This window comes from Typopeltis vanoorti, chromosome 3 (assembly GCF_054136105.1).
Source record: "Typopeltis vanoorti isolate ZY-2024b chromosome 3, IOZ_Tvanoo_1.0, whole genome shotgun sequence".
Lineage (NCBI taxonomy): Eukaryota > Metazoa > Arthropoda > Arachnida > Uropygi > Thelyphonidae > Typopeltis > Typopeltis vanoorti.
The window spans coordinates 55,523,331-55,538,540 of record NC_143551.1 but is presented as its reverse complement, the minus strand read 5'-3'; the positions used below and the strand labels follow the sequence as shown (position 1 = coordinate 55,538,540).

Sequence of the window (15,210 nt, the reverse complement as noted above, 5' to 3'; positions counted from 1 at the left end):
GGTTCCATAGTAAAGTGGATTTTTGGGTGTTGGCTATTTAAATGTGCTAGGAATGTTTTCAATGTCTCAGGGCCATGTGGCCAAATGGCAAGCACATCATCAACATAGCGTAGCCAAAGTGTTGGTTTGAGAGTGGCTGTATTGATTGCTTGTTTTTCCAGGTGTTCTATGTAAAAGTTGGCTAGGGGGGGGGAGAAAGGGGGGAGCCCATGGCTGTCCCATCAATTTGTTTGTATATTTTCCCTTTCCATGTGAAATATCCTGCATGTATTGTGAATTTGAATAGTTCAAATATATCAGGGGGGAAGTGTGACTTCAGTAGATTGAGGGTTTCTATTAGTGGTACATTTGTGAATAGTGAAGTGATGTCAAAGCTTACTATTAAGTCTGAGCTTTTTAGGGTGAGGTGTTGTAAGATGCTTTTTAGGTGTGCTGAATTTTTGATAAAGGAGGGAGAATTGTTAGTGAGAGTGGCTAGTAGCTTCGCTAAATGTCTAGCCAGTTTGTATGTGGGACTATTTATACTGTCCACAATTGGGCGTAGGGGTGTGCCTGGTTTGTGAATTTTTGGTGATCCATAGATCCTCGGTGTTCTAACATGGAAGGGTTTGAGTTTGTTAACTGTGTCTTTGGGCCAGGAAGTGACTTTTTTTAATAATTTTCGTGCCTTATTCTTTTGTGTGTTGGTGGGATTGCGATCTATAATTTTGTATGTTGACTGATCTTGTAATAGTGTGTGCATTTTGTTTTCATATTCAGTTGTGTCCATCACCACGGTTGCATTTCCTTTGTCTGCTCTTGTTATGGTAATCTGGCTGTTGTTGTGTAGCTCTTTTATAAACAGTCACTTTTATAAACAAAACAGTCACCATCCCTTACATTAAAGGCACATCCGAAAAGATCTCAAGAATTCTCATTAAACATAAACTACGCACTACATTCAGACCATGTAGCAAATTAGCCACCCTCATCCGCTCACCCAAGGACAGCATTCCTCCTTTATCACATCCAGGAGTCTACCAAGTACCCTGCTCATGCAATCAAGCCTACTACGGTCAAACAGGAAGAACTGTGAATATCCGCATCAGCGAACATAAACGATACGTCCGGAAATATCATTATGGGAAGTCGGGCCTAGCAGACCATGCTCTGGATACCCCTGCACACAGGATCAACTGGAAAAACACAAAAGTACTACACAGAAACCCATATAAATCAGAGAGATTGTTCTTAGAGGCGACAGAATCCCTAAAACACACCCCAAATCTCAACAAATATGGCTGTATTAACTTGCCGAAGATCTGGGAGACAGTCATATTAAGGAAAAACTAGCACTTTTCTAGGACTCTAGCAATATATGATAGCGTTTTTTTTTTTTTTTTTTTTTTTTTTTTTTTTTTTTTTTTTCCAGATAGAGGGCACCAAAATCAGGACTCTAGTCTTTGTGTTGCTGCTACAATTTTGTTAATGTACACCATGTTGTTTTAGTCTCGCGTATTGTGACAAACAGTGTTTTTGTGCTCTGAAGATGCTGGTTATAATACCAGTGAAATATCAGCATCAAGTTAATAAATTAATTATTTACTTAGTTTCTGTGTTCTATTATACCGTTAAAATAATAAACAACATGTCATACCTTCTCTTTAAACTCATTCACACAAGTGAGCTCACTATTTCAAATCGGAAAAACTGTTCCATTCACTGCTCTGTGAGAGAAAAATCCAGCTCTCACCTCTTACTTATCCATACACCAACACAGATGCCCCTTTTCCTCTCTTTTCCATATAACAAAAAATTTCATCCAACCAATATCCTAAAACATTCCTTCAGAAATTTATAGAGTTCTATCATATCATCCCTCTTTCTTGTCTGCAGATTTGCAATTCACATACTCTCAATCTATCCTCATAACTTACATTCCATACCCTTGATATCATCTTTGTAACTTTTTTTTTTTTTTTTTTGCAGCCTTTCCACAACTTCTCTATATACCCCCTCGGAATGCAGCAAAGCAGAATAAAGCACATTAGTCCAGGTGCAGTCATATCGAGGACTTGTAAAAAGGCAAAATGACTTGCTTATCAGTGCATCAATGTTCGTTTCAACATCACAATTATCCTCTCAGTTGTATCTAAAATTTTTACCACGTGACCTCTGATCTACAAATTCCAATCTTCTATAACCCCAAGATCCCTAGCCTCATCGGTTTCTCCAAGCATAATTATTATTATTTTATCATTATATGAAGTATCTCCATGGAATCGAAAGACTCATTGCTGGAGATGTGCACAGACCATTATTCACACAATGACTATCATACCTCTCCTTAAATTATTCACAATTAGGGCCCTCACAACTATCTCTGCCAATCCATTCCACTCATTTGCCATTGTCCAAGCTAAGAATCAGGGACAACCCCTTGTACCCCCTACTCTTCATGTATCGAAAAATATTTTTTTTTGTATCTGTCTTAAAGAATCCCTTTAGTAACTTATAAGTTTTTATCATATCCCCTCTCCTTTACCTGCCATTTAAACTCTGCAGTCTACATACCTTCAATATATCCTCAAGGGGAACATTCCACAGACCTGTCGCCAGATTGGTCACTCATCTCTGAATTCCCTCCACCACCTCTTGAAGAAACCCAGGTGACTAAATCTGTACATAGTAGTTAAGATGTGGCCAAATTATAGCATCGTAAAGAGCGATACTAACACCATTATCTTTACTTGTCAATGTGTTCTTTGACATCTAAGTAATCCTTTGAGACATTTTGCCAACTTCTGCAATATGTTGTCTGAACTTCAAATCTCTATCTATCATCACCCCCAGATGCCAAGCCTCATCAATTTCCTGTGATCCAGTACCATCAATATGATACAAAGTTATATTTTCATCCTAAAGTGCATTATCTTACATTTTGCAACATTAAATTGAAAACCATTGTCCTTTGATAACAGTGTCAATTTATTTAAATTATCCAAAAAGAATATATATCTACATCATCTTTATTAACTGACTTTTTTTTTTTTTTTCAATATTTTGTTTGTGCCACAGAGACATCTTTAGGAATACAATGTTAAAATTCTAATAACACACAATAGAAACAATAAGCGGAAGAAATGAAAACAGAATATATGAAAACTAGTTTTATGAGGGACACCCTCTGTGAGTGCTGTTGGGCAGAGACCTAAGAATTAAAGTTGCTCATCTCAGGAAGTTTAATACAACCATATTAAATAATGTTTGGCTTTTTTTTTTTTTTAAATCTCCCAATGATTCTAAAATAAGTCTTTCAAGTTTGTATTTACTGTGATGAGTATGATAGTTTCTTCCATCCGATTCTACGCAAGGTATCCAAAAGCCATAGTCTACTGGACCTGACAATGTAATTGTGGTGGCAGATGTTTTTTTTGTGTTCACCTAGGCACATGTTAGCAGATCTCCCAGTCTGACCATAATATGATAAGCTGCTAGAACATGGAACCTTTTTAAACAACTTGAACAGAGAGGAAGGAAGTGGATCCTTAGGAGAACGGAGAAGAGAAGCCAGCTTCAAATTAAGTTTGAAAGCAGTGCAGAGATCAGGTAATTATCCCTTAGCAACTGTATAAATTCTATTTCCATTTAGCAAGGTGCCCTTTCCTCCTTATAATCTATATCTCCATAGTTGAAGTCACCCATGATAATTGCTTGGCCTGCACTCATTGTGCTAATCTGTCGATGCATGTCAACCACATCTTCTTCTGGACCTGGGGGGGGGGGGGGCTCCAGAAGAAGGAGTATCATAAAGAGCTTTGTATATGACTGTAAGAGCAACCAACAATATATTTTATCCTACTGACCTCTATCTCACACCAGACAGCCTCAAATGAACAATTTCCCTCAGATCTACAATCTTTCCTAACTTCTATTTTTTTAGTTAAAGTTCTTCAGCTATCAATAATAATATCTCTCCTCCTGCCCTATTTCCTCTATCTTCTCTGCAAATACAATATTCTATCCCTGTGACTAATCATTCTCTGATAACCAGATAACATTGATCCCAATAAGTTTTGGCCAAATCAAGCTGATCAATGCCAAAAATTCCTCTCCTTTATTTTTGATACCTCAGGTATTCATGTACATGCATTTCAACACCCCTTGAGTCCACAATTATCCTTAAATAATGTCATTACCTGCCCATTTGGATTCGAAATATGGGAAACCATACCTAGTTCTGCACAATCACTCCTGCACTCATACTCATCTATTCCCAGGGGTGGCTATTTCCTTACAGTCATTCCTGCACTCACGCTCATTTGTCCGAGGGGTGGCTAGACACATGCTTGCTCACCCCCCCCCCAACATCTCGTTTCCCTGGTTTTGCACTTCAAAACTCTTACCGAACAACACTTTCTCCAAGCACCTAATACCAAAACCAGAGTATATAGAAAGGTAAATTTGTTGCTTTCAGGATATATAAGTAACCAATAATTAAGATAATTTCTATAATTGGTTGGTAGGTTTAAATTTCTAAGAGGTAGGTAATTATATTCTACCTGCATTAGTCAGATATGAACCATTTGTGTATGACTGTCATGTCTAAGGAAAAAGAATAGGCATAAATATATAAAAAAAACAAAAAAAAAAACAGATAAATAAATAGTTATGGTATTATGAGTGGTGCAATAAATTACTATAACAGAGAATGAATTACATGTCATCCTATAAACTCTAGTTACATGTGTATGCATTTATGAAGAGCATTGGTTTAAAAAAAATGGGTGGGGGTGAACAAATAGTAATGTCAATAAATCCTCCCCACACAAAAACATGCACATGCCACTGCCACCACAATGCACATGATGCATGCAAAATAAAATAAAAGTGTTTTACTACAGCAGAAATATAGTAATATATCCAAAAAAAAATTATTTCAAAATAATGGATAAGGAAAACTTTTTCTGAGAGTTTATTGTTGTTTGAAAGAATAGATATGAAAAGATTTCACATTCATTCCTTCTGTCCTTTAACCATAAGTATGAAAATACTTAGTTTTTCAGAGTTTACTTCCAAGAAATGCTTGGCTAATCCTTAAAGCTTAGCAAGGGCTTACCTTGATTTTGAAAATCACCTGAGGTAAAAAAGCAAAATAAAGAATCATGAAGCTTTATGCAAAATCTGCATGGTTTATACAGAAAGTTTATTTGACCTTAGTTATCAGAGTTTACTTCCAAGAAAAGCTTGGCTAATCCTTGAAGCTTAGTAAGAAAATTCAGATTCCTGAAATATGAGAAATTAATGCAGGATTCTGAATTTTCTTCCATAAATCACATAAAAAAAGTATCGGATTATTTTATAAAAAGAACAACTGCAGTTTTCTATATAATGTTTGATTTATTTTTGATGACTGAACTGGAGGGAAATAAGAATGGACAGTATCTATTATGTTAACGGTAATATTCAGCACCAGTATATAAAATAATTGAAAGTTCAAAGAATTGACTGATAACTTGAATAATACATGTTCTCAAAGCAATATTTTATTAAATTAAAAAAAAAAAAAAGTAGTTGTAGAAAATATAGCTCACAGCAATTTATCATCATACTACCATACAAAAACGCATTCTACATTCCTAGAGATAAGGGGAGAGAAAAACAACTGATTGCATTAAATGGTCTCTCTCTCTCTGTGTGTGTGTGTGTGTGTGTGTGTGTGTGTGTGTGTGTGTGTGTGTGTGTGTGTGTGTGTGTGTGTGTGTGTGTGTGTGTTTGCATTTTCCTCCCAGTAGTAACCCTACCAGGAGGTAATTTATTCCTGCATGCTCCAGTGCATACAATGCATATACTACATGTACAGTATCTGGATGGGGTCCAGTAGCCGACAGTCATAAAGTATATGGGCAACAGTCTGTTGAAGGTGTGGACTACAAATGCATGATGGTGATTCTAAGATATGGAATCTGTGTAAGTAGTGTCTTAGTTTTCCATGTCCCATTAGTAGCGTGGTGAAACCTGGAGTAATGGCGTGTTTTTTTTTAGCTGGAGTCTACTTTTGATGCTTGGCAAGAATTCTTTTGTTCTTGATCTGTGTTTTGATGTTTTCCATTCTTCTTCCAAGTCTAGGCTTCTTTCTTCTGCAAGTGTTTTGTAGCAGATTTCAAGTAGTTTTGGTAACTTGTTTCTAGTCATTTGTTTCTAGCCACCTTTTTAGCCAGCTGATCTGCTCTCTTGTTTCCTGCTACCCAGTATGTGCATTCACCCAACAGAACTTGATTTCAATATTGCAATAAATTCCAATAGAGTAAGATTCCAAACCAGATTTCTTGTCTGTTCTATTAATGCTATATGGTTGCTCTGGTTATTTTATGCCGTCTATAGTGCTTCTACTATCAATGTAAATTGTTGCTGTCTTTTGATGAGAGGTGTTGAGTTCTAATTCCTGGAGATATGTTAAGTGAATGAACTATAGCAAGTTGTTTTGCTTGGTTGTTGGAACAAAGAGGATGAAGTCTAGAGCAGCATTCTTGTATAATGGACTGCCTGTTATATGCTATGAAAGAACAACCGATGTTCCCTCCGGTTTGGCTTCCACCAGTGTATATATGGAATTCGTTGCTTTCAGAGCTTTCCTTCTCCTTAATATATTCTCTTTGCTGGGTGAGGCCATCTACTGTAGTGAATGGACATTCATAGCAATTTGGATCAATGTTGTAATTTTTGTTATATCTTCTGAAGTCACTTCATACATAAGAAAGAGAGAATTCTTGTATTTTTCAGGCAGATCAGTGTTAGAGCTGCAATAATGCAAGCTGCCTCAAAAGATATTGTCCTGTATCCTTTAATTATACATACGGCTATAAGGCATTAATATCAACAAATATAATAAAGATATCAATAGCAGTATAGCTCCAGTATATATTGTTTTCAGTGCTTATTGGCCTAATCCCCATTTAATCCTTGTTGACCTTGCTAGAATGTTTACAATTTGTGAGCTTTTTTTTTGGCAGCATATGAGATGTGCTTGTTGAAGGTAAATTTTTCATCTATTGTTACTCTTAAGTATTTTAGCTCACTGGCTACCTCGAGAACTTCCCCATTTAGGAAGACCGTTACTGTTGTTTTGATTTTTTTTAAGTGAGATGTGGAGCACTTTAGACTTAGTACTATTGAAGGCAACTTTCTTCTCGCGTGCCCACTCTGCGATTTTAAAGAGTTCTTTGTTGGCCGTTACTGATAACTGTAAGCCGTCGCGTCCCCGAATCAATATCATCACGTTATCGATGAAACCTATGACTTTTGTTTCAGTAGTGAAAGGAAGTCTTAATAGCGAATCGTTCTAGAGTTCCAGAAGCATGGTCCACAGAAGAAGCCTTGTGGGCAGCCTTTTTGACTTCTTTCATTACAGCTGTGGTTTTTAATGGGATGGTTACTCTTTTGTCTGTACAATAATTTTTTTAAGATAGAGTAGGTTTTTTTGGACATTTTAAATCTCTTAACTGATTGATTACTGGCCATCATGCAGCATCGAAGACTCCTTGTGCATCAAGTGAGTGTGCTTGATTGAGGTCTAAATGCATATTGACTGCTGCTTAATATTTTTTGAGTAGACATAGTGCCTTATTCGGTTTATCAGAAGTTTTTCTAGCATCTTACCAGCAATGTTTATGAGACTGATTGGCCTGTATTTGCTAATTTCATTGGATGTTTCTTTTCCTGGTTTGATTATTGGTCTAATTTTAAGAGCGTTTGCATACTAAAGGAAATCGCCCTCTTTTCAGGCATTCATTGTAAACTGTTGTTATGAATTCAGGGAAGTCGACAAATGCTCTTAGAAGTATATCACTGATTATTCTCTCCTTTCCAGGAGTTTTTCTTGGATCCATTGTTCTTAATGCTGACTCGACTTCATTAGTTGTAAAATAAGTCATCATTAGGAGTATCTATGTCTGTTTTCATTCTTTGGCTGTAAGTTTTGTGGATTTCTTCATCTGCTGATTCATCATCATCGAGAATAAACTTTTTATAGTAGCTGCAGTTTCAGCTAAGCTTTTAATGTAGGTGCCGTCTGTTTTCTTAATAGTCGATAATATAGGTGTTGTCTTATTCTTGCTTGCTGCTAATTTATATATGCAATTCCAAGGATTAAATACAGTTGAAAGCACAGAATTTTTTCAATGATTCCATTTTCGCATTTGCAATTCTGGACTGATAGCTGTATTTGGCTTTATAGTAGTTCTGTCTTCTGCTTTCTCTTAAATCTTGGTTATTGTATATTCTTTGATATAGTCATCTGAGTGCATTAACATGTTTTCTTAGGACTGTTGGTTTGTCGTTCTACCAAGGTACTGATTTTCTTCCATCAATGTTTAACTTCTTGGTAGTTCTGAGTGTTTGGTCGCTGGATTTTTTCAGGCCTGATGAAAGTGCAGAAGCAAGGAAGTCTATGTGAATGCCAAGATGGATAGCTTCTTGTCTAAGCTGAGCTGTTGTTTGCTAATCCTATTAAAGTGATGTTCTGAGATTAGGCATGAAAATTCTCTTTTTAATGCTTTTACAAATATCTCTAGATTGGTTTCATTGATGAAGTATTGATGTTAATGTGATGATTTGTGTTTTGTATGTCGTTTAAATTTTTTTTGCTGATAGCAAAACTTAAGATGCACTGATCAGAACAGCTTTCCTATTCTTCGCGTCTCCATTCAGAAATCTGGGGTAAAATAGCGTTGTTTGTTATTATGAGATCAATGAAGCTGCTTCCTCTAGTATTTTCAAATGATGGAGGGTTACAGTCGTCATTTAGTATGTGTAGGGAATTTGATGCTAAGAATTCTTCCAAATTTTACCTCTATTGTTTGTGCTCTCGTTAAACCATGAAACTGAATGGGCATTACTACCTATTCCAAGAATTAGGCCATGGTTGGTGGTAATGTACCATTTGCCCATTTTTTCTAAGTTGTATTTTATGTCAGCATGATAGTTTAGATACATACTTGCAGCAAAAGTTTCAATTCCTCTGCACGTAATTTCGATAAGTACAGATAAATTAATATTGCCTCGACTTCAGGGTTGACTACAAATATTGCAGCTCTTTTTCTTTCTGATTCTTTGGAAAATATTTTATAATTAGTTAGAAAACCACATATTTTGTTGTTGATGTTGTAGGGTTCTTGTATTAATGCTAGTCCTATATTTTTTCTATTTATGATTTCTATTAAGTTATTTACAGCCTTGATTGAAAGTTTATTTCAAGGCATGCCAGGGAAGTAGTGCTCTTTCTGCGAGCTTTATTATTGCTTTTCATAATCTGTGTTTTGAATTTTGAGCTGTCTATAGCAGTTGAATGTCAGGCAGTCTTTGTTTAGTGCCATGTGTTTGTAGCCATTTTGGTTTTGGCATGCTCGTTGTGATTTGGTCAATTTATGCAGTCCATCTTGGACTTATTTCATGGACATATGCTGAACTTATGTTCTTTAGAGCAGAATGGACAGGTGGTTTTTCCCCCTGCAGTCTCGCGTATGATGGTAGAATTTATTGTAATTAAGGCACTTCAAAACTTACATAGTCTGCACAATGGCAAATTCTTCACAGCATTTTAACACTGGTTTTCAGCAATTTGCTACTCACCATTGGATCAACTTCTATAATCAAGTTTCTCTTGTTCATTTTTTTTATTTGTCATGATAAATTTCTGTGTCAACTTTGTATCACCACTGAAGAGTTCTTTGTTCTGCATGCAGATTGAGTCAATTGCACTGTTTGTATCTATTTCACTGGGAATATCATATATAATTAGCTTTGGAAGATATTTGGGATTTAGCCGACCAAATTGTATTCCTATTGGTTAAACCAAAATACAAAATGATGGTACAACATGACAAAATTTCAAGCCAGCTGGGGCGTCACCCAGTTAAACAAGGCCCCTGTTGTTTTCGCCAGGGAATCAAGGCAAACAGCGAAAAGTCAGCTACTGGAACAAATCTGAACCCCCCCCCAACTCAACATCACTAGAGTTAACGATCTGTACTATCAACATAAGAAGCCTGAATGGCAAAAAAATGGAGCTAGGGGAGGAATCAGATAAGTAACAGATCGACATAATAGGGGTGACTGAAACAAAAAAGACAAAAACTGGTCAGATCTTTCTGAGCAATAAATACAAAATGTTATATTCAGGCAATGACAATCAAGGAAAAGAAGGAGTAGCCATAGTATTCAACACATACGAGACTAATCTTCTTGAATGGCAGGCAGTGTCAAGTAGTGATTTGGGCAAATATCAGAATGGGGAACTGGACAATGAGACTTATTTGTGCCTATGGTGCCACAGAAGGTTCTATTAAGGTAGAAGTGGAGGAATTTTTTCAGGCTCTAGAGAAAGCTACTGACACAATGAAAAAGGAAAAGTTGGTCCTTGTTGGGGATCTAAATAGCAGAGTAGGAAGTGATTGTCAGATATACAAAAATGTTTTGGGAAAATTTGGAGAAAAGAGCAAAGCTAATAATAATGGCAAATATCTGTTGGATTTCTGCTCAGGGCATGGACTGGTTATTACTAACACCATGTTCCAACATAAAAATGTGCACAAATTCACATGGAGAGAAGAGGCTAGGAATAAGAAAAGTCTCATTGACTATGTTATTGTTGATAGTGATGTTTTCTCCCTGGTGCAGGACACCAGAGTGTACAGAGGATTTGAAATTGGAAGTGATCACTATTTAGTCTTGAGCAGCATAAAATTGAATTTCATATTGAAAAGAATGACATGTAAGAAAGTTTTAAAGCGAATAAAAGTTGAGCAGCTCTCAGATGTGAATTGTAGACTAAAATACACAAAGATTATTGAAGGAAAAATGAAAGAGTTTGAGAACAGGAACCAAACCTTGGAGATTCAGTGGCAAGCCTTGAAGAAAACCCTGATTGATTCAGCTAAAGAGGCATGTGGTGAGGTTGTGTGCAAAGATAAAAAAATCAGAACTCCCTGGTGGACACAGGAAGTTAAAGAGGCAGTGAAGGAAAAGAAGAAAGCATATCAAAAGTTCCTGGCAAATAAGTCAGCTTGTGCTCTTAGGGAATATAGAGACAAATGCAAGAATGCTAAAAACTGTGTAAAACTAGCTAAACAAAAGTCATGGGAGGACTTTGGCAAGAATATAGAAAATAAATATCAAGAAGGTGGCAAAATATTCTGGAGGTTGTTGAAGAAGCTTAGGAATGGAGGAAAAAGTGCTGTAAAAGGAGTTAGAGATGATAAAGGTGAAATGAAAATGGGAGAAAAAGATATCCTTGAAGTATGGAGTAATTACTTTGAAAAACTGCTAAATGAAACAAGCAGTGATGACAGCACAGTGGTAAAAAACACTGACCAGGCATGCAGTCAGGAATACATATCCATACTTGAAGTAGAAAAAGCCATCAAAGGCTTGAAATGTGGAAAGGCAGCAGAAGTAGATGATATTCAACCAGAAATGCTGAAGTATGGTGGTATAAAAGTCTTACAGTGGCTGCACTGCATAGTTCAGAATGTCTGGACATAGGGATGAATTCCCAATGATTGGAGTATAGCTCTCATAGTACCCATATATAAAAAAGGGAAATAAAACTGAATGTGAGAATTACAGAGCTATATCCCTATTGAGTATTCCTGGTAAGATATATGCAAGTATACTTGAAAAAAGGTTGAGAAGAATTGTGGAAGAAAAGCTTGGTGAAGAACAAGCTGGATTCAGGTCAAATAGAGGCTGTCAGGATCAGATCTTCACTTTACGACAAACAGTGGAGAAATCATGGGAATATAACAAAGATCTGTATTTAAGTTTTGTCGATTTGGAAAAGGCATAGACAAGGTGCCAAGAGAGAAGCTATTCAACACGCTACAGTTATATGGTGTCAATGGGACATTATATCATGCAATACTTAGTCTTTATTTGAGTTGTAAGTCAGCAGTCAGAATTGAAGGAAGTACAGTAAGATGGTTTAATGTTAAATCTGGTGTGAGACAAGGATGTACATTATCCCCTCTGTTATTCATTATCTATATGGATCACATTATGAAGGAAAGTGGTATTAAACATGATATCAAAATTGGAGATATTAATGTCAGCTCTTTGATTTATGTGGACGATGTTATACTTCTAAATAAATCCGCTACAAGTTTGCAAGATTCTCTGACTAAATTGAATAACTGTTGTAATAGATATGGTATGAAGGTCAGCAATAAAAAGACAAAGACAATGAAAATAGGCAGAATCATTGAAAATGTCAACTGTGTTGTGAATGGAGAACCTGTGGAACAAGTAAAACATGTCAGCTACTTAGGCACGATTTTTAGTGAAGATGGTAAATTAGATATAGAAATAGACAACAGAATCAACAAAGCTGGTATGGTAGGAAGTCAACTGAATAAATTCATATGGAATAAGAGAGAAATTAGTCGGAACACTAAATTAGCTATGTACAAGACAGTGTTCAAACCAGTTTTAACTTATGGATCTGAGAGCTGGATTAGAAGTAAAACACTTGACCAAAGACTAGAGACCGCAGATATGAGAGTCCTGAGAAATATTAGAGGCATGAACAGATGGCATCAATGGCAATAACATTATTAAAAACGAGGATATTAGGAAAGAACTTGATATTGTCGGCATCCAGGAAAGCATTAGCAGAGCTAATCTCAGGTGGTATGGTCACTTAAACAGAATGGGCGAGGAAAGATTAGCAAAACAGGTGTTCTCTGCCAAGTTGACAGGAAAACGACCCAGAGGAAGACCAAGATATAGGTGGATTGATACGGTACAAAGTGCCTTAGATGATAGAAATATAAGATCTGGTAATGTTGGAGTCTTGACAAGTAACAGACTGAATTGGAGGAAAATTGTAGATAGGAAGTTAGTAATGATGTAAATTTTTCATCTAGTAATATCATATCCTGTACACCCCTTGAGGGTACATAGCAGGAATTTGATGATTAGATATTTCTTACTGGGATTTGCTACTAACGTGTCTTTGCATTCCTTAGAGATCTCATTATGTAGCAAGTCTATGTAGCTCTTTTCTTTGGATTCTATTAAGACTCCTCTGTTATTAATACTTTTCATTTTTGTCATTCCCATTTTCATTTTTCTTGGGTCTATTTTGTCTTTTATGATATTTTTGGTTTCTTCGCTGTTTAGTTGAGCTATCAGTTTCACTATTAATTTATAGCAAGGATTGCTTTCAGATTCATCTTTGTTTTTAGCATTATTTTGAATGACTTGCAAGTATAGCTGAGCTAAGTTAACCTGTTTCTGGTTTGTAATAGTTTATAGTTCTATTATTACTTTAGTTTCATTTTTCATTTTACTGAATACCTTTGTTAGTTCATTCACTGCAGTTAATGGCCTTTTTTAAATCATTTCTTAGATTACTGCTTACTTTGGCAATGTTACGCAGCAAATCAAGGGTTTTTCGAACTCTAACTCATCCTGTGCAGCCATCTTACATCATAGTTGTAGTATTATAACTTCCTACTGAACTACTGAGTTGTCTAAGGTACAAAGTTTAAGAAAATGTACTTACAGTTTTGCTGCTTGTTCTAGAAGTGACGCTCCCATGGAATTAGACTCTCTGTGTGTGTACAATTTGGTATAATCACAAAACAGATAACTCACTACATATTCATATATACCTCTCTTGGTACATCCTAATTTATCATTAACCAATCCATTTATCATTACCATCATCATCAATTTCCTAATATGTACCCTTCAAGGAGGTGTACAAGCTGCTATGACAGCATTACATGATTAAGTTTACATTATTATTCATCTCCTATCAACAATTTTCCTCCAAATTAGTCTATTAAGCACTCCAATATTGTCATATCTTACATTTTGGTCTTTTGAGGCACTTCTGACTGAATCAATCCAATCTAGATCTTGGTCTTCTCTGAGTCCTTGTACTGCCATCTCGCATCAAACACCTGATTTGTTAACTTTTCATCTCGCTTTCTATTTAAGTTTCTATACCACCATAGGTTAGCCTTGTTCACACACTTTTGAATGCTAACAATGTCAAGTTCCTTACTAAAGCTTCACTTTTAATATGATTCTGCCACTGATACTATCTGTTCATTCTCCTAACTTTTGTCAGGATTTCTATAAATATATCTTTAATCTTTGATCAGGTACTTTATTTCTAACCCACTCTCAGATCCATGAATTAAAACTGGTTTGAATACCAACACTTATTCCATAAAAATTTATTCAACTCGCTCACTATCATGCCAGCTTTGCTTATTGTGTTGTCTATTTACATATTTAATTGCTATCTTCACTTGTTCTACAAGGTCTCCAATTGAGAATGTAGCTGATGTTTTCTATGTTTGGGTTATTTTATTGCTGATTTTCATGCCAAATTTTACAGCTGTTATTCAATTTAGTTAGAGAATCTTAGAAAATTACAATGGAGCTCTTTAGGAGTACTACATCATCTGCATAAAGCAAAGAGCTAAGTCTGATATCTGATTCTAATATCAGGTTTATTGTCACTTTCTTTCATAATGTGATCCATATTAGATGATGAATAAGAGTGAAGATAATGTGCATCCTTGTATTACCCCTGATTTTACATCAAACCATCTTCCTGTATTTCCTTCAATTCTAATTGCTGACTTACAACTTAAATATAGACAATGTATTGCTCTGTATGTTCTATTTACTCCATATAATTGTAGCATTTAAGAATGAAAAGCTTTTCTCTGCACACTTTATGTATGCCTTTCTCATCAGATCAACCAAACAAGTACAGATCAATGTGATATTCCCATTATTTCCCAATTATTTGTCGTAAAATGAAAATCTGATCTTGACAACGTCTATTTGTGCTGAACCTAGCATGTTATTCTCCAAGTTTCTCTTCCACAATTTTTCACAAGCTCTTACAAGTATAATTGTGTAAATCTTACCTGCAGCACTAGTAGAGAAATTCCTTTATACTTCTCACTCATTTAATTAATGCATAATATTTCTAAAAGGAAATATATAACTCCAAAACTGAAAATAAGGAAATATTACTTTTGAGATTTTTCTATACTATAAAGACAGTTCACAAATATTAATTTTAAACAAAAATTTTCGTGAAATATCTTGAAATTGCCATCTATATATATATATATTAATGAATATCTTATGTGAAGTGAATTCCTGCCAGACATAGCACATGTGCAAAACACAGATTGGCATGAATAT

The 15,210-nt window shown here is 35.6% G+C and overlaps 1 protein-coding gene across 1 annotated transcript in view; it reads right to left on the bottom strand.

The window, feature by feature from the left end:
* The window catches only part of mib1 (E3 ubiquitin-protein ligase mind bomb 1), a 515,003-nt gene that overhangs the window by 398,079 nt on the left and 101,714 nt on the right, over positions 1 to 15,210 (bottom strand). The gene's annotated exons all lie outside the window — the stretch shown is intronic.